Here is a 19457-nt window from a genome sequence, read left to right as displayed (position 1 = left end):
CATGGAGCTCCTGCACACAAGCCCCACTGGCCTTCAATGCCAGATTGCTCAACATTTAGTTGTAAATTTTGTTGTTTTTAGGAACAAAGTTGAGCTCCAGCCCTTCTATTCCACCATCTTAATCCCCAGACCACAGTTATGGTTTAATCATAGTCCTAAATTAACAGCTCTGGAAATCCCTTGGTGATGTGGTCCAGTCCTCTCTCCATTGAACAGCTTGGAAGACTGAGGCCAGAGAGGCAGAGGATTTTCACAGGGCCAGGCAACCAGGACCGGGGCATTTCTGCAATGCCTGGCAGCTCCAGGAACATAGGAGGACTGTGGATCCCCTGCCCCAGTACCAGGAAGGGGAGACAGAGTGGCCCCTTGGAGATGATTCCTGCCCATTCATTGGACCTTCTCCTGGTACCTAACTCTATCCACCACATCTTCATTCACTCCCACCCCAGCCTACCCCAGAAAATTATTAGCTGGGTACCCACTGCCCTGGGATGGGAGCTGGGCCAAGGATGGAGAGGGATGGTCCCTGCCCTCCTGGCCTTCTCTGTTAGGTGGGGAGACTGACAAGTATTCAAGTAATGATAGGTGAGAACAGTCCTGTGACAGTAGAGATGGGGCTGAGTGGTCAGGTGAGTGTCAGGATCATCTCCAGCTCCAGTGGGTGACTGGCCTGAGGACTTCAGGCTGGAGACAGTGCTTAAATCTCCATAACTTGGAGTTCACTTAGAATGCCATCTACTGCAAGGAATGGAAAGCCCAACCCCAGCAGGTCTAAACAATAAGGAATTGTATTGGGTTTCCTAAGCGGAAGTCCAACGGCTTGGTCATATCTCCAGGACTTTTTCCTAGAAACCCATAGCCAAGGTTCCCATAAACTGGCTCAAATTAAGTCACATACCCATACCTAAAGGGCATTGGCTTCACTTGGAATCCTGAACCTGTTGCTGGCAAAGGATGGAAATGAGACCGTGTGATTGGCTGAGGCCAGTCAGAGCCTTTCCTACCCCAGCACCCCCCGCCCCACCTCAGGGGGCTGGAGCCCAATCCCCCACTGACGTTCTCCCAAAACTCAATGAGGAGGGTAAGATGGACACTGGCATTTAATCATAATGTCCCACGTGGGGAGAGGTGGTGGTGTCTCTGACCACAGTGTGAATAGAGAGACTGAAAGGAAATTGAAAAGTTCAAGGGCATAGCAGAAAGAGTGCTGGACCAAGAATCAAAACACAAATATTGTTGCTTCCATTCCTCCTGGGCAAGTTATGAACTTCCCTTGAACTCAGCATTTTTTAATCTGCAAAGTGAGTACCCAAGGCACTGTCAGGATTTTTGCAAGAAAGTGTTTTCAATACATGGAAGCAGTGTTTCTAACTGTTTGGAACATTCCATTGGCCAGTCAGGCATGGGCTGATTCTATAGAAATGAGTGCAGGCAACATGCCCTGTATGGGGCCTTGTTTTAAGTCCTTGCATTACACAGGGATGTCGCAGTACCTTGTTCTGAAACAGATCCAGGAAAAGCAACTCCTGTGGGCCTCAGGCACTAGCTGAAGATTCAGAGACCAACAGAGACTGGGTACTCAGTTCTCATCCCCCAATCATGAGCCATGTCCCACCTCCAAGGCCGCAAGCTTCCATGGAAGCTCTGTCCACTCTGTCCACTGCCTCATGGGCTGTCTCACACAAGCCCAGCACCAGAGGCCAGAATCTTATTTCTACCTTTAAAGGGACTGATAATAAAAACAACAACAACAACAACAAAAAAAAAACTACTAAATGATATCCTGAGAAAATATTACCAATAACAGCTCACATGCACTGCAGCTTTTGCAGCAGTTCTCTATTTGAATTCTCCAACAGCTCTTGGAAGTGTGTGCTTTATGCCCAAACCATCGGGGGCATGAAGAAAGGGGACAAGAGGCTCCAGGCTACCCAGCTAGTAAGCAGTGGAGTGGAGACTCAGACCGGGCGGTCTAAAGAGCCTGACCCCTCGCCCGTGAAATCCAATCGGTGCTTATGAACGTGGGTTCCTGAGCAGGCAGAACTATATGCAGATCCCACCTCTCTAAGCCTCAGCCTCCTCATCTGTCGAATGGGTTAATGATTTCACCCTCCATACTAGGATGAGGCGAGATGCCTGGCACACAGTAGGTGCTCAGGGATGGTGGGGGATATTGTTACTGCCACTCTGGAAGCTACAAGTGGAGCTTCAGCAGAGAGAGGCCATCTGCATCCCCAAATCGGCAGTGTAATAATCCCTTGAAGGCTTGGATGCTGAGCACTCGCGAAAACATTCCTCCAAACTCAGCACCACCCAGGCTTTTCACTTCCCTAAACGACTCTGTTGATGTTTGCCAAGACACTCATGGCTTTGCATTCATCTTCATTAGATGAAAGTTTCCTTGGCTGAAACAAAAGGGGAAAAAAAATAGGGAAAATATGGCCAAATTTGATAAATGGCCTGGAAAGGAGTGTTTGTTCTCACAGAGCCCAAAAGGCACACAGCTGGCTAGGCCCCACTGGCTCCCTGAGCAATTATCCCCACCAGTGATGGATGGGCCCCACGCCAACCCAGGTCCAGAAGGGCTCCCGCTCACCAGCCTCCAGCTGAGCGAAGCATGAGGACCTCGTTAGGAGACCCTCACCATCCTTGCCAACCCACCACCTCCACTCTGTCCAAGGCCTCAGGCTGCTTCCCTGAGGGGAAATAAGGCCACACACAGCACCATGGGAGTGTACCCCTGGGTCCCCAAAGGACTCCTTGGCCAGAATGGGAGGCTCGGGGACAAGAGAAGGTTGTCAGCAGCCCGTGGGGAGGGAGGGAGATGACGTCCCCTCCTCACCTTGACAAAATCAGAGACCTGCTCCCACCAGCAGCCTCCTTGCTGAGCCCTGATCTCTCCGCCTTTACTCGCCCAGCCAGCTGCCTGGGAGGTCCTCCCAATGGCAAGCCACACATCCAGCCCTTCTCTGGGTTCGAGCCCCAGCACTGCTCTGGTAAGGGTTCTTGAGCCAGGTGTGTCCTGGGTTCCGAGGGCACACCTGACAGTCTGTCACACGGTGTGAGGGAAGAGGAGGAGGAACAGGAGCAGGAACAGTTTCTGAGCCCTGACCCCTGGCAGCCACCAGGCTAGGCACTCCCACTGCTTCCCTCCGGCCCTCCTGGCCCAGCAGGGCAGAGGCTGCCACACCTTGTCATGGATGCTCTGGGCTCAGGGCAGGCTCTGCCCTACCTTGCCTGACCCTGAACTAGGCACGCCAGCTTCTTTTCCCCTTATAGTCCTCAGGAATGCCCCCCATGTTCTCATCCCATTTTACCCATCAGGACACTGAAGCTCAGAGGACACCTGCAAGGAAGTGGCAGGGCCAAGGGGTTGCCCTGACATCTGCCCAGCCAGGCAGCCCTCACTTGGGCCAAGCACGTGGCATCCTTAGCTCAAATCCTCTGCATCACCCTGCAATCCCCATTACACAGATGGGGAAACTGAGACCCTTGTGTCAGGGTCGGGATTCTTTTTTTTCTTTTTACAGCTATGTCTGAGGCATGTGGAAATTCCCAGGCTAGGGGCTGAATCAGAGCTACAGCTGTGGCCTCTGCCCCAGCCATGGCAACATCAGATCCTTAACTTGCTGAGCGAGGCCAGGGATCCAACCTGCCTCCTCCCAGAGACAATGTCAGGTCCTTAACCCTCTGAACCACAGTGGGAATTCCATATCAGGATTCTTTAGAAAGCACCCAGACCAGGGGATAAGAGGACTTAGGGTCAAATTGAGGCTCTGACATTCACATACTGGGTGATGGCCAAGCCTCAGTTTCCTCATCTATAAAATGGGGATGAAAATAGTGCTGCATTGCTATTACTGATTTAAAGACTAAATGAGAAACACTTGAAGAGACTTGGAGGCGCACCTTCCTCTTTGAATCTCTTTCCACATCTGGGAACTAAGGGGGTTGGATTCAGTGATTCTCATTGTTCCTTCCAAATGGTAGAAATGACAGACTCCAAATATCTTTTAGGAGGAGGTGGACACCTTTCTGGACCTATTGGCTGGAGCCCAGAAATGAAGTTCAAGGACCCACTGACCTTGTCACTTTGTCTTGAGCAGGACTCAGTGCAAAGTGAAAATGGGGGAGAGGGGGGCCTTTGCTCAAAAATTATTAAGAATCATAAGACATGGAGTTCCCATTTTGTCTCAGTGTGTTAAGAACCTGAAATACTGTTTGGAGGATGCCGGTTCGAAACCTGGCCCCACTCAGTGGGTTAAGAACTGGTGTTGCTGTAAGCTGCAGCATAGGTCACAGATGTGGCTGGGATCCGGCATGGCTGTGGTTGTGGCGAAGTCCTCAGCTGCAGCTCCAGTTCGACCTGTAGCCTGGGAACTTCCATGTGCTGCAGATGTGGCCATAAAAAGCAAAAACAAACAAACAAAAAAGCATAAGACAGTGATCACAGAGCATTAATCCAGGCACAGACAGCCCTTATGAACATGGGCCCTGGGTGACCGCACACCCAGGTCACATGCCCACAAAGCCAACCCCCACCATTAGTGGCAGCCAGGGGACACAGTGCACAGAGTACCAGACCCCTGGGCATTGTGGGATTAGGAACAGCACACATGCTGGACTGTAAGTGTGGCTTTCCAAACCCTAAACTTTGTCATTCAGTTCCAGGCCCCATTTTATTCCATCTGTTCAACCTGTTTTCCTGGCCAGCATGAGCAAATTGGTAAACACACTGTCCTCCCCTCCTCATTCTCCCCATCCTCAGTATGGCCTGGCCCGAAACTCTTGAAAAAGTTGGAGTCCGGAGTTCCCATCATGGCACAGCAGAAATGAATCTGACTAGGAACCATGAGGTTGCAGGTTCGATCCCTGGCCTCACTCAGTGGGTTAAGGATCCAGCATTGCCGTGAGCTGTGGTATAGGTTACAGACACAGCTCAGGTCTGATGTTGCTGTGGCTGTGTTGTAGGCCAGCAGCTGTAGCTCTGATTCAACCCCTAGCTTGGGAACCTCCATATGCCACAGGTGTGGCCCTAAAAAGTAAAGAAAGAGAGAGAGAGAGAGAGAGAAAGAAAGAAAAGAAAGAAAGAAGAGAGTTGGAGTTGAATTTTGGGTGGAGGAGTGGGGGAGGGGTGGGGGGGAGAGGGTGGAAGACTGGGGGAGGAGAAGAGTGGGAGTGTAATGGCAGCAGCTGGAAGGGGCATTGGAAGGCAGACAGAGTGACCTTTGGAAGCAGGAAATGGGCAGAATTTTCCTGTCCCCCAAAGCCACCTTAATTCTTCTCTGCCCTTGCCTTCCCCAAGCTGGGTTCAGGAGCCACCTGAACAGATGTACAGGTTGGGCACTGCACAAAAGCAATGCGTTCAGGGATGAGTAGGGGAAATCCATCCTCCTCTCTACCAGTGGAGGCTTGTGCCCTGGTGCTGGTTAGGTTTGCCCAGAGGCAGGAGTGTTGTTTTGTAATCATATAAAAAGCTTTTCAATCACCCTTTCCAAGACTAAAACTTTTCCTGTCCACAATTATGGCTGGAAGTCCAGCTTGGGAGAGAAACAAACTGAAGGAGAAAGAAAGATATCGGCTCAGCTGACACATCTAGGAAGCCTTCCCTGCGTGGACCTCAAATGTCTACACAGGATGAGGGGTTTAGATAAGCAGGGTAGAGGCCAGCTTGTCTCAGAGCTGCGTTAGCATAACTGGGCCCACCTGTTTTACTAAATCTGGAGGATTAGCAGGGGTAGCAGGGTAGGGACCAAGGAGGTCAGAAGAGGGTACAGCCTCCCCAGGGGACACCCACTGTCCTGCAGACTAGGACCAACCCCATTACGCCCTCAGAGCTCTCTCCACTTCGTAATTTCATATTTAGTTCGGTGACTTATCCATGAGGGAAGGGAGATTGAGTTTAATGTTGGATTTCCGACTGTGTCCTCTGTACCTAGTACATAGTAGGTGCTCAGCAAATTGAGAAAGGAAGGGAGGGAGAAAGGGGGGCTGGGTCTCATGGAAGTGACTCAAGGGTGGGGTTGAGGGCCAAGCTCACTGAGGAGCCACACAGAACCTGGGTCTGGTGGGGAGGACACAGCTGGGTGCCTCCTCTTCCCACACAGCCCCTCCTTTCCTTCCAATGGTTTTGAGGCTCTGATCCACATTCCCATGTTCCCCATTTGCCCTCCACCTGCCCAATACACACACTCACACACACACGTACACACACACGCACGCACACACACACAGATTTTCTACCTACACAATTTCCTGGCCAATGCAAAATTGCTCATTGATTGTTGATCATTCACTGGACAAACATTGACAGGGCACCTACTGGGTCCCAGAGTCTCAGGCACCGAAGACAGACCAGTGAACAAGACTGAGGCCCTGCCCTGGGGGTGCACAACGCAGCAGGAGAGAAATGAGTCACAGTGATGACAGGCCAGTTGCTGTGTCCTCTGATGAGGGAAGCTGAGAGCATCTGGAGCACAGAAGGAGCTACAAAGAGCCAGGAGCAGTCAGGGAAGCTCCCAGGTGGCCCTCCGCTTCCTCCTACCTTCACTGCACGGCACTGCTAGATGGTAGCCAATGCCTGCGAGAGGGACTGAAACCTCCCCAAATGGTTCAGAAGCCTAAGGAGGTACAATTCCTCTCAGGCCTCCATCCTCCTCATCTGTAAAATTGGCATTTCCCGAAGAAGAATAAGAAAGCGTTAAAGTAACTGAACTCCCACAGAACCCTCACCCCAGAGGCCCCGTCTTCTCCATTTCACCAAGGCAAAAACCCAGTTCAGGGAGGTGAGTTTACTGCTCAGGATCACACAGCACAGGAGTTCCTGCTGTGGTGCATGGGTTAAGGATCCCATGTTTCTGAGGTGGCACGGGTTCGATCCCCAGGCTGGTGCAGTGGGTTAAGGATCCGGCATTGTTGCAGCTGTGGCTCTAAATCGATCCCTGGCCAGAGAACTTCCATATTCTCAGGTGTGGCTAAAAAAGAAAGAAGAGAGAAAAAAAAGATCACACATCCAGCAAGTGTCAGAGCCAGGACTTGAATCCAGAGCCATCTGGCTCCTTGGCCCATGTCCTCACTGACTTGTTTTCTGAGTATTGGGATGAAACCGTGCCATCTCTAGCCAGAATAAATCTTCACCTGGTGGGTAGAGTTACCAACTAGTAGGGGCTCCAGTTCTGCTGGGAGTGGGGCTGAAGAAGGAACTTCAAGTACAGAAGAATTTAGTTTCAGTCGTGAAAGGGCTTGAAGGTGGGGCAGGAGGGGCCAAATCAAAAGCCAGCTTTTGAGAAGGCAGAAACCCAAAAGCAGCTCCCACGCTGGGGCCCCAGATCTGCTTTCAGAACACAGCGTCTCCTAAGCCCACATGAAGGAGGGGCTTTGTTTAAGTGAGAGATCAGATCTCAGTGCCTGGGGCAGAGGGAACCAGCAGGTAAAGAGCTGGAACTTCATCTAAAAATCTAAGAGGATGGAATTCCTGTTGTGGCTCAGCAGGTTACAAACCCAACTAGTATCCATGAAGATGCAGGTTGGATCCCTGGCCTTGCCCAATGGGTTAAGGATCCAGTGTTGCTCTGATCTCTGGTATGGGTCACAGACACAGCTTGGATCTGGCCTAGCTGTGGCTGTGGTATAGGCCAGGAACTACAGCTCCAATTCAACACCTAGTCTAGGGATTTCCACACGCTGCAGGTATGGCCCTAAAGAGCAAATTTTTTTTTTTTTTTTTTTTTTTGTCTTTTTGCCATTTCTTGGGCCACTCCCGCGGCATATGGAGGTTCCCAGGCTAGGGGTCTAATCGGAGCTGTAGCCACTGGCCTACGCCAGAGCCACAGCAACTCGGGATCCAAGCCACGTCTGTGACCCACACCACAGCTGATGGCAACGCCGGATTGTTAACCCACTGAGCAAGGGCAGGAATCAAACCCGAAACCTCATGGTTCTTAGTCGGATTCTTTAACCACTGTGCCACGACGGGAACTCCGATTGTTTTTTTTAATTTAAAAAAATAAAAATAAAATAAAAATCTATGAGGAGTCAAAAACAATCAGTAGGCTGCTCCAGGAAAACCAAGAAGGGCTGGCTTGGTCTTGGTGACGTCTCCCAAGGAAACTCAGGATGGGGCCTTGGTCTTCCATGAGGGGTGTCACACCCAGAACCTGCAGAACTCAGCCACAAACTGGGAGGTGACTGCTGTCTTGAGGGGCCACCCTGTGGGGTTTTCCTAATACACCTGATCTGTTGGAAACACTGTGGGGCCGTATGATGTGGCAAGTGTTCATGGGAGTCCTGCCTTCAGGCCCCAAAGCCCTGAAGGGGTCGGTTTTTGTAAACGCCCCATGGAGACTCCGCGATCACACCCAGGCACTAGAAAGGCTGGGTGGCTGAACACAACAGACGTGTATTCGCTGACATTCTGGAGGCTAGAAGCCTGGAATCAATTGTCAGCAGAGCCATGTTCCCACAGAAGGCTCTGGGGGAGGATCTGTTCTTTCCCTTTGCTCTTGCTGGCCCATGAGGTGCCCTCCAACAATTGGTGAGCCAGTCAGCAGACTAAGGAAATTCCCATGAGCACCCAAGATGTTGGGAAATAAAGACAGGTTGTGGAAGGCTAGCACGTGGGGCCCTGTGGCAGCTGACCGCCATGAGAGTGGTCTTTTTCTTTCATCACATTGATGATATCCTGTTAACCTCAGAGTCTCTTTCCAGTTTAAAAGTAACAGCCCCATGCCTGTGGCTCATCTGACTGCACAAGGGATGGCTGGTGAATACAGACAAAACACCAGGACCAGGATTATCTATCAGATACTTGGGTGTTATCTGGTTGGATAAGACAAGCATACTCCCGACCCACCACCCTAAACATTTACATACACGGGCTTTAGGAATATTACCTTAGGGACAGTCTTGTGAATTGGACATGACCAGTCACCTGGAAGGGTTTGATGAGGGCCTGTAGCAATGGCAAAATAATGAGTACCCTTGAGCTTCTGGTCCTAGCCATGGAAATAGGCAGAGCAATGATACAGTGTGATGGAACAGCGGTTATATGCCATCTACAATGTGTGACAATGGGTAGAAGATGTTATAAAAGGTCTACCCGAGGTGTTGAGCGATGCAGAAAACAAAATTCAAGGTCTAGAACTGCTGTGCGTGACATACAGAAGCCCTAGGGACATCGACAGCGCCCACAGAAACTACTTTCCCAGCCATGAAGTTCAGGAATGGGCCGATAAATTGACCTATGCTGTCATTTACACGTTCCCTACAACCCCACTGCTCCTGGGCTAACTGAAAGGATGGGTGGACTACTTAAACAGCAACTACACAGAGAAACTCGCTCTTTCAACATGCGGAAATACACCAGGAGCAATTGTCCCATTTCCTACCCTATGTCAACTGAGAAAAAATAATAGTCAACACACCCCGAGTTCAGCTGTTTTTGCTCTTGCCCCAGGATCTACCCTCAGAGGGGGACATACAAAACGGCCCTGGAATCGACAGGTAAATCTCTGTGGTTTGGCTTTGCTGTCTCATGGGGAATAAGACTAGAAAGGGACTTAGAGATTTCACCTGTATTCTACCCTAGTCCCCCTTAAGACTGTAAGGTAATTCATCTCCGCCCCTTACTAGAGAAAGGTGCCATTCTGTTAACATCGTCTCCAGCATCCAGCACCAGCTGTGGGAACTGTGGGTGGATGCAGGTGGACAGGCAGTATGGAGCTGCAGGCCAGGACACAACTGGGCAGGGGCAGTCTGTTATCTCAGAATGCTATTCTGCTTGAACTTTGCTTAATGGTCTTGATCTTCCCCTTCCTGTGCCTGTTTAAACATCTTACATTCCATCCCTGCTGTGAGCCACTGGCTGACAGTAGTGGCCTCAGGGCTAAATGAGTGTGACTGCTGGGTCTGCAGTCCTCCATTCTCACCCTCCTTGGGACTCCCATGAAAAATTGACCCAATAAGCACCTGGCTCCAAAGGCTGCCCACCCCTTGGACTCTGTTTCGTTTGTGTTGTATTTGTATTGTATTTGGCTACAGTGCTCCTTGTCATTCTGATCTCAGGAATATCACAGAAGAGGGGAGGACCAAGATTGTAAGGGTTGTACAGGGTATCTGGAGTGGACTGGATGGTCAGGCGACTCAAGACAGCTGTTGTCTTGCTCTTTGTACATCCCATGTGCCACCAGTCCCTGCCTCACCTACACCCTAGGCACGTGAATGTGCTTGCCCCCTGCCCCAGCTAGTGATTGTTCTAATCCTTAGGCCAGAAAGGCTCCACCTGCTAGTTCATTAAAGGGAAACATATACCTTTGTGATGCTCATTAACCTGACGGGCTGTGAGGGACGTGCCCAGCTCTGGTTTCCCTGGTAACTGATGAGCCAAGGTGACGTCAGTTCCCCTATAAGTGTCAGGCTCCTCCTCCCCAGAGTAGTAAAGATGCCTGCCATCTCTCCAGCTTGCTGCACTGGGCTCCACTGTGATGTCACCCAGGAGCTTTTGCTTTGGATAAGCCTTTCATGTCTCTGGGCTCTTTGGTCTCATTGCTGGTCAACTACAAGGCCTGCAGGGTGCAGCCCAGCCAACACCCTCCCTCCTTCCTGTTCCGCAGGTAAAGCAGAGTTTGTTTTCTTTGTGAGTCTGTTGCTGGTTTGCTATATACATTTGTTTTTTAGATTCCACATATGTGACATCTTCCAGTGTTTGGCTTTTCATCATTGTCTGACATAATTCACTGAGTGTGGTGTTCTCTAGGTCTATCCATGTTTCCATGTTGCTGCAAATGGCTGGATTTCCTTTTTTTTTTTTTTTTTTTTTTTTTTTTGCTTTTCAGGGCCGCACTTGGGGCATATGGAAGTTCCCAGGCTAGGGGTTGAACCAGAGCTATAACTGCCAGCCTACACCACAGCCACAGCAAATATAGGATCCAAGCCTCATCTGTGACTTACACCACAGCTGATGGCAATACCAGAATCCCAACCCACTAAGTGAGGCCAGGAATTGAACCCATATCCTCATAGATACTAGTCAGATTCGTTTGCACTGCACCACAATGGGAACTCCTGAATTTCATTCTTTTTAATGGCTGCATAGTATTCCATTGTGTATACACTATATATATATATATATATATACCACATCTTAATCTGCTTGTATGTTGATGAGCATTTGGGTTGCTTCCATGTACTGGCTGTTGTAAATGGTGCTACAATGAAAATTGGGGTACATAAATCTTTTTGAATCAATGTTTTCATTTTTTTCCAGACTTACACTGAGAAGTGGGATTGCTGGATCATACAGTTTTATTTTTAGTTTTGAAGAAACTCCATACCGTTTTCCATAATGGCCAAACCAATTTACATTCCTACCAACAGTATGCAAGGGTTTGCTTTTCTCCATACCCCTGCCATCATTTGTTATTTGTTAACTTCTTGATGATAGCCATTCTGGCAGGTGTGGGGAGATATATCATTGTGGTTGGTTTTGATTTGCATTTCTCTGATGATAAGCCATGTCGAGAGTGTTTTCATGTGCCCATTGGCCATCTACATGTCATCTTTGGAAAAAATGTCTGTTTAGGTCTTCTGCCCATTTTTTGATGGGGTTGTTTCCTTTTTTTTTGGTATTGAGTTGTATGAGCTGTTGGATGTTGAAACCATGCTGGTCATGTTGTTTGCATGTATTTTCTCTCAGTGGATTGTTTTCATTTTGTTGATGGTTTCCTTTGCTGTGCAGGAGCTTTTGAGTTTGGCCCCATTTGTTTGTTTTTGCTTTTATTCTTTTGCCTTGGGAGACAAGGGGAATATTGCTGTGATTGCTGTGAGGTCCTCTCTGCCTTTGCTTCTGGGAGTTTGCTTGTTTGGGGTCTTGCATTTTGGTCTCTGGAACATTTTGAGTTTATTTTTGTGGTATGAGGGAATGTTGTGAATTTGTTGCTCTGCATTGTTCTCCAGTTTTCCCTGGTACCACTTAGTGAGGTGGCTATCTCTTTCTCTATTGTATGTTCTTGCTCCTTCACAGCTTTTCCTCTTTCAAAACCAAGTCTTCTATAAATAGTGATGGTTTCAAAATGTACGCCTTTTACTTGTCTAATACATTTTTAAATATGTTTGAACTTTTGAAATGTTTTTTAGTGTTTAAAAAAAAGGAACACTTCCCACTTCATTTTTTGTTAAAATAACTTTGACATCAAAGTTCAAGGACAGTGAAAGGAAAGTAAATTATAGGCAGGTCCACTCTTGGACATTGATAGAAAAAAGTTCTAAGCGAGGGAGTTTCCTTGTGGTGCAGCAGGTTAAAGATCTGGTGTTGTCGCTGCTGTGGCACAGGTTTGCTCTCTGGCCTAGGAACTTTCACATGCCCCAGGTGTGGCCAAAAAAAAATCCTAAGCAGGGCTCCAAAAGCCCACAGTCAGGGCCTGGTGGCACTAAAATTGTTTAGAGCCCGTGTATTACAGACATCTCCTCTCTGAGTCTAGCCTGGGCCCGAGCAGGTACGGGACTCAAGCCTGACAAGGCCACGGGCTTCCTGTCTGCATCCTGTGGCATTCCAGAGCCGGGCCAGTCAGTGGAAAGTTCCAGTGGCAGTTTTTCCAGAGATGTCCCATTCAGGCCCTCAGCCAGGTGAACACTGGAGAGAGAGATGTCCCAGGGTGAATTTCCTGGCCCAGTCTTGCCCACTGGCACTGCGGCCTGCAGGCACCCCTCTGCCCATAACCAGGGGCCTCCAGCCTGCAGAGCACTGGCCTGCCTCCTCAAGAAGCCACAGGCACCTGTAGGAGCTAAGCCAGGGCCTGGCTGGGGCAGGTGTGACTTGTACACATTGGACTGGCTGTAAGGGCTGAAGCTTTCTGCCTTCTACCTCCTGCCCTGCAAAGGCCCTGCGGTCCCAGGGAAGGGACTTGGCAGCCATGGGAGGCTGGGTCATTGGGAGAGCTGTGTAGGGATAGTCTCTTCCAGAGAACAGGGTCTCCTCCAAGCTTACCCCCTCACAGGGAGTTAAGGGCCTGAGAGTACCTAACCCTGGTGAGGTGGGGCATCAGGGAAGGCTTCCTGGAGGAGGTGCCAACTAAGCAGAGCCCTGGAGGAATGAGCCAAGCCTAGAGGAGGGTGACAGCATTCCGGATGAAGGGAGAGAGGCAGAAGCAGGGCCAGAGTAGGTGGATGCTAGAGAGGAAATGACAGTGGGGGCCAGAAGTTGATAGGCTCCCAGGGAACCAGGCCAAGGAGCTGAGAGTGAGGGGTCTGAGGTTAGCCAGTTGGAGTCAGTATTAGTGTTGCATTAGGAGCTTGGGCCATGAAGTCAGGAGAACCTCAGTTTGGCTCCTGGCTCTTCTGCTCACTAGCTTTGTGAACTTTGCTACCTTCTTAATCTCTCTGGGCCCCAGCTTTCCCATTTACGAAATGGGTTAATAACAGAACCTATGAGGGAGTTCTCCTCGTGGTGCAGTGGAAACAAATCCGACCTTTATCCATGAGGATGTGGGTTCAGTCCCTGGCCTCGATCAGTGGGTCTGGGATCCTGCATTGCTGTGGCTGTGGTATAGGCTGGCAGCTGTAGCTCTGATTCGACCCCTAGTCTGGGAACTTCCATATGCTGTGGGTGAGACACTAAAAAGCAAAAATAAATAAAATAATGGAACCCACAGAACACAGTACTTGGCACCCAGTAAGGGCTTAACAAATGGCTACTTTTTCTTTCTCTCTCTCTTTCTGCATCCTCAGCATATGGAAGTTCCCAGGCCAGGGACTGAATCCAAGCCACAGCTGTGGCAACACCACATCCTTAACCCACTGTGCTGGGCCAGGAATGGAACCTGCACCTCCACAGGGACTTGAGCCACTGCAGTCGGATTCTTAACCCACTGTGTCACAGCGGGAGCTCCCTTCTATTCCTTTTATCTGATCAAAGAGTCAGTTGGTTCCCTTGGGCTGGCGATGGCAGCTCTGCCAACCATCAGGAGTGTGTGTCCTTCGAAGAGATGAGAACTGAAGCCCAGGAATGGGGGTGATAATGGAGGAAAGGGGGAGAGTAATAGAAACAGATCTCTGTGCCCCACTGTCTGCTGAGAAGGGAGTAGCTCAGCGGTGGGTCTCTATGCAGAAGAGTGCACCATGCTGTGTATACATGAGGGTGTGTAGCTCCTCCAAACAATGTAATATAATAATAATATCCCATTTAATGAGTAATTATTATAGACTAGGCACCATCTCACAACAACCCCGTGAAGTGGGCACTACTGTGACTCCCATATGGGAAACTGAGCTCAGAGAGGTTAGGTGCCTGCTCCAAGGTCACATAGCACATCATTGGTGGACCCTGATGGACCCAGGGATCAAATTCAGGTAGGCAGCCATCTCAGAGCCCACTCTCGGAGCCTGGACTTGCCCCAGCATTACTGCCTGGTGCAGCGGGTGCTTCCCAGAGCCAGGAAGCAATCCCTGAAGCAGCAGTTCCCCTGCTTCTCTCAGTCAAGCTGCAGCAGCTGTCTGGGGTGAGTTTCCATCAGGGACCTGCCTGTAATCAAACGCTACAAAATTATCTTCCTGACCCAGGGTGGACAAACATCACATTGGCCTGACTGTCCTGCTACACAGAACTGCACCCTCACTGAGAGCATAAGGTGGGCTGTCAAAATTTTGCTGATCTCTCACCAAGAGGGGGAAGCAGAGTGGATGGAGCAGATGCTGGGTGTCTTTGGGCAGAACCCCCGTGCCCAGCTACCACTTTTCATACTGGGGCTCGTGTCTGTAGCAGCCCAGACCAAGGGTTGTATTACGTGACATGAAGCAGCCAACCCCAAGTGCTGGGAGAAGGCCAGGGCTTCCCTGAGCTGAACCAGCCATGGCTCTGCTCAGCAGTCAGATGGAAAGCAAGGTGGTCCTTAGAAATTCAATAGGTCCTCCGGGAATAAGAACAACAAGAAAGTTAGTAAGAGTTGGATTTACTGAGCACTTACTATGCCCCACACCTATACTGGGAGCTTATGTTACCTAATTTTATCCTCTCAGCAATGCTTGATTATCCTCATTTTCCAGATGGGAAACAAGCTTGGAGAAATTAAGCGGGTGACAGAGCTAAGAGGTGTCAGAGTTAGAGGCCTACACCAAGACAACCTGACTCCAGAGCCCACAGCCTTCTCCCTCTACCCATCAGCACACCCAGGGAACTTGGGAAAGTAACAGATTTGGGCCTCTGCTACCACACACTGAGCTCCCCTGGGGCCGGGACCAGCCCTTCCTCATCCCCCCAAGCTGAGCCTCCTGCATGAGGGATCCCACATTGGACCAACCTGGGCTAAAGCCCCTGTTTTCCCCCTGGCAGCTGTGTGGCCTTGGGAGAGTTACTTAACATCTCTGAGCCTCAGTTCCCTCATCTGTGCATGGGGACTAGTGATGACCCTTTAGCTTGGTAGCTATAAGCAGCAAATGAGATGACTCAGAAGAGCCTCTGGCCCCCAGTGCTGTGCCCGATAAAAGGAAGTGACTGTAATGGGTGCTGTGTTATTTCCATCCTGCAAGTGATTCAGCTGCTGTGCCCTCAGGTTCGTTACAAATCAGCCTCCACAAGGGAATAGCCTCTGGCTGTTTAGCTCCCAACTAGGAATATAATGATGTAATAGTCAGAGAGGCAGCTTAGATGTATTGACAGCACACTGCGTGTCAGGCGCCGACTCTGAGTGCTTCACGTATTGACTAGTCAAGACAGCCTGGAAGAGGGCAGCAGCTTCCTGTGCTGACCCTCTAGGGAGGAGAGACAGGGGTCCACAAGCCATGCCCAGGACAGCCAGTTATGCACCAATCCTGGGGATGTCCCACCAGGAGACACTGGGCCCCACATGTGCCTCTGAGATGCGTGCAATGGCTTTCCCACCTCACCAAACCCTCAGGGGGCTGGAGTTGGGGTTGTCTCCAGAGGCCTGGGGAAACGGAAAGGGAATGTGCGAGGTGTTGGGGAACCTGCTTCCAAGCCTCCCCAGGGCAGACATGAGCTCACTTTTTGACCGGAGGTGAGGGTTCTATTTTTAGAGCACAGTGGCTCAGGCATTGGGCTCTACCAGTCCTTATTTATTTATTTATTTATTTATTTATTTATGTCTTTTTTTTTTTTTTGCCTTTTCTAGGGTCTCTCCCACGGCATATGGAGGTTGCCAGGCTAGGGGTCTAATCCAAGCTGTAGCCAACAGCCTATGCCAGAGCCACAGCAATGCAGGATCCGAGCCTCGTCTGCGACCTACACCACAGCTCACGGCAACACCGGATCCTTAACCCACTGAGCAGGCCAGGGATCAAACCTGCAACCTCATGGTTCCTAGTTGGATTCGTTAACCACTGAGCCATGAAGGGAACTCCCAGTCCTTCTTTAATACACGCATAGAAAGAAAGTACACATTACCACATATTAACCTTGATGATCTTAATTAGGGTGGGGCAATGGAGGGATATAATGGTCATTTTGTGTTGGGTTTGGAGGGTTTTTTTTTTTTTCCTTTATACATTGTCTGCAATGAGCAAGTATTAATTTTATGCTCAGAGGAAAATAAACGTTTCTGTAAGTGTGGGAATCACCTCATTTTACAGAAGTAATGAAGGCCCAGAGGGACTAAGCCATTTGCCCAAGATCACACAGCAAGAACTGAGAAGGACATGGTCACGTCTCCTTTTCTCACGACCATGCCCTGAAAACACCCCAATCCTGCCAGCATCCCCAGCTTCTGGGGTAGTCTTCCCTAAGAGAGCTAGGCATCCCTGTAGTTCTCAGAGACATGGCCAGTGGAAAAAATAGATATAAGCCCCCCTCCCAAGTCCATGGACTCGCTGCTTATTCATAAATAAAAGAATGCCCAGGCTATTTTGGGCACCTGTAATTTTCTACTTGAATAACCAGGGAAGTGGCTGCCTGCCCGCTTCTCTGCCCTGCTCACGGCGCCAGAACAGGGGAAAGCCGATCTCCCCTGGCGTAATGGGATCTGGGGCCAGGCCTCTCTGATGATTTCCTTGCCCCTGCCCCGTTCCAGAAAACCCCAATGTGCCCTGCGCCACCCCCACGCAGTCTGGGAAGGGAGAATCCAGGCCAGGTTTGGATGCTGTTGACTAGGTGGTTCCTTCCAGATGCAGGAAGCAAATCCCAGCTCTGCCACTTGCCAGCTGTGTGACGTTGGGCAAGTGACTCAACCTCTCTGAGCCCCAGTATCTCCATGCATAAAAGGGGACAAAGATAGCATCTTGCAAGTATGGTCCAAGTGAGGTGCCTGGCTCTTATGGTGCTGCTGATGCTGTTATTCCAGGTATGAGGAAGGGGCTGTTGAGGAAGGAGCCCTGCATGGGATTCTCAAGGGGCCACCTGGTTGTATGCTGACCAGCTCCGTGCTCCTAGATAAGTAAATTCTCCCCATAATTATGTTAAGAAAAATTTTTTTTTTTTTTTTTTGGTCTTTTTGCTATTTTTTGGGCCGCTCCCGCGGCATATGGAGGTTCCCAGGCTAGGGGTTGAATCGGAGCTGTAGCCACAGGCCTACGCCAGAGCCACAGCAACGCGGGATCCCACCTGCATCTGCAACCTACACCACAGCTCACGGCAACTCTGTTTTTTACAGAGTTTTTTACAGAGTTCAAGCCTTATTTAAGAAACACACTTAGGGGAGTTCCCGTCGTGGCGCAGTGGTTAACGAATCCGACTAGGAACCATGAGGCTGCGGGTTCAGTCCCTGCCCTTGCTCAGTGGGTTAATGATCCGGTGTTGCCGTGAGCTGTGGTGTAGGTCGCAGACGAGGCTCGGATCCTGCGTTGCTGTGGCTCTGGCGTAGGCCTGTGGCTACAGCTCCGATTAGACCCCTAGCCTGGGAACCTCCATATGCCGCGGGAGTGGCCCAAGAAATAGCAAAAAGACAAAAAAAAAAAAAAAGAAAGTAAGTCAGGGAGTTCTCCTGTGGCACAGTGGGTTAAGAATCCAACTGCAATGGCTAGGGTCGCTGCAGAGGCAAGGGTTCAATCCCCAGCCTGGTGCAGCAGGGTAAAGGATCGCAGCTGCAGCTCAGATTCAATCCCTTGCCCAGGAACCTCCATGTGCCTCACGTGCAGCCATTAAAAAAAAAGGGAGCAAAGTGTTGTAGGGAACAAGCAATGGAAGCTCTGTAAGAAGTGATTATAATCACGCATGTGAAGGGTGATGATCACCCAGACCAGGGGGTCAAGGCAGAAAGAGGAATAAAGCAACATGGTGAAAAATGGGACATAGAAAAATGTATAAATTGGCTCACTGCTGTTTTGGTGAGGGCAACAGTGATAGTTTTGATTTTAGCTTTTCCACTGAAAGCGGGGGCAGTACTGGGTCAAAACATGGGCTCTGAAGTCCAGAAAACTAGTTTTCAGCTCATCCACTCTGCCATTCAGGCAGCTTACTGCACCCATCTGAACCGTGGTTTCCTCACTTGTGCAATGAGGCTATTAAATCCTTTTTCTCAGGGTGCTTATGAGCATTCCAAGGTAAATACAGGGAAAGAGTGCCCAGCTATGAGTTGGACTTTCACATCTGGCTGTTACCAGGTCTGCCTGTTTCCGAAACAACCCAAAATATTGTAATGCTTGACAAAATAAGAGGTAACTGTTGGCAGGTAGTGGAAAGCAGATAGTGATTCTAAGGGAAGGGAAACTCACAAGGTGGGTCCCTCGTCACCCGGGCTCTCATCCTGGGACAATTTTATGAGCATGAGAAGTGCAAGGGAGACCAAATGGAGCATGACAATCCCTCCAAGCTCAGGAGTCAGCGATCAGAGTTTGGCACCACTGGAGCAGCAAAAGCAGAAGGAATCTACAGGACAGGACATGGGCGAGGAGGGAGCTGCACAGCCAGGTGGCCCCAGAAGTCTGGGGGAGGGGGAGGTTGTGGTCTCCCAGGACCCACATGTCCTTGCCCAAAGGTGGGGCAATGCACACACAGGGCAAGACAATCCAAGGCTTACCAGAGCAGCTGGTTGGGGGTTGAGAGCAAACTGAGATACTGCAAGTCCAGAAATGCTGGAAGACACTGGACAGAACTTCATCCCAGGCGTTGTTGACCTGAGACACCAGGAAGGCCAGGCCTTGGGAGTAAGGACCACGCTCTAGTGTAAGGGCTGCCCTAGGCCTGCCCTGACACAACCTAGAGCTAAAGCCTTCAAGATCCTCAGAAGAGAGAGTTTGGAGGTGACTCCCGTCAAGTTAGGGAGGCTTGGGAAATAGCTTGGGCTTTGCTCTCCTTAGCAAAGTGTAAAACCAAGCCTCCCATGGGATCTCAAAGGAATCAACCAGTAATTGTGCTGCCTGCTAAAACCAAATCTTATACTCTTCAGAAGAAGAAAACAGAATCCAGAGTCTCAACAACATATCACAGGAATTCCTGTTGTGGCTCAGCAGTAACAAACCCAATTAGTATCCATGAGGATGTAGGTTCAATCCCTGGCCTCGCTCGGTGGGTTAAA

General features: G+C 49.9%; 1 protein-coding gene across 2 annotated transcripts in view; it reads left to right on the top strand.

Annotated features, from left to right (window-relative positions):
• FAM107A (family with sequence similarity 107 member A) overlaps positions 1 to 19457 on the top strand; it is a 92813-nt gene that overhangs the window by 9436 nt on the left and 63920 nt on the right. Inside the window, exon 1 of one of the 2 annotated variants that reach the window (XM_021068432.1) lies at positions 10437 to 10610. The exons of the other annotated variant lie outside the window; for it this stretch is intronic. The gene's annotated coding sequence lies outside the window, so the exon portion shown is untranslated. Of the gene's footprint in view, positions 1 to 10436; positions 10611 to 19457 lie in introns of those variants that run through there. 2 annotated transcript variants of the gene reach the window in all.

This window comes from Sus scrofa, chromosome 13 (genome assembly GCF_000003025.6).
Source record: "Sus scrofa isolate TJ Tabasco breed Duroc chromosome 13, Sscrofa11.1, whole genome shotgun sequence".
Classification (NCBI taxonomy): domain Eukaryota; kingdom Metazoa; phylum Chordata; class Mammalia; order Artiodactyla; family Suidae; genus Sus; species Sus scrofa.
The sequence above is the reverse complement of the archived record's forward strand: the minus strand, read 5'-3'. Positions and strand labels throughout refer to the sequence as shown.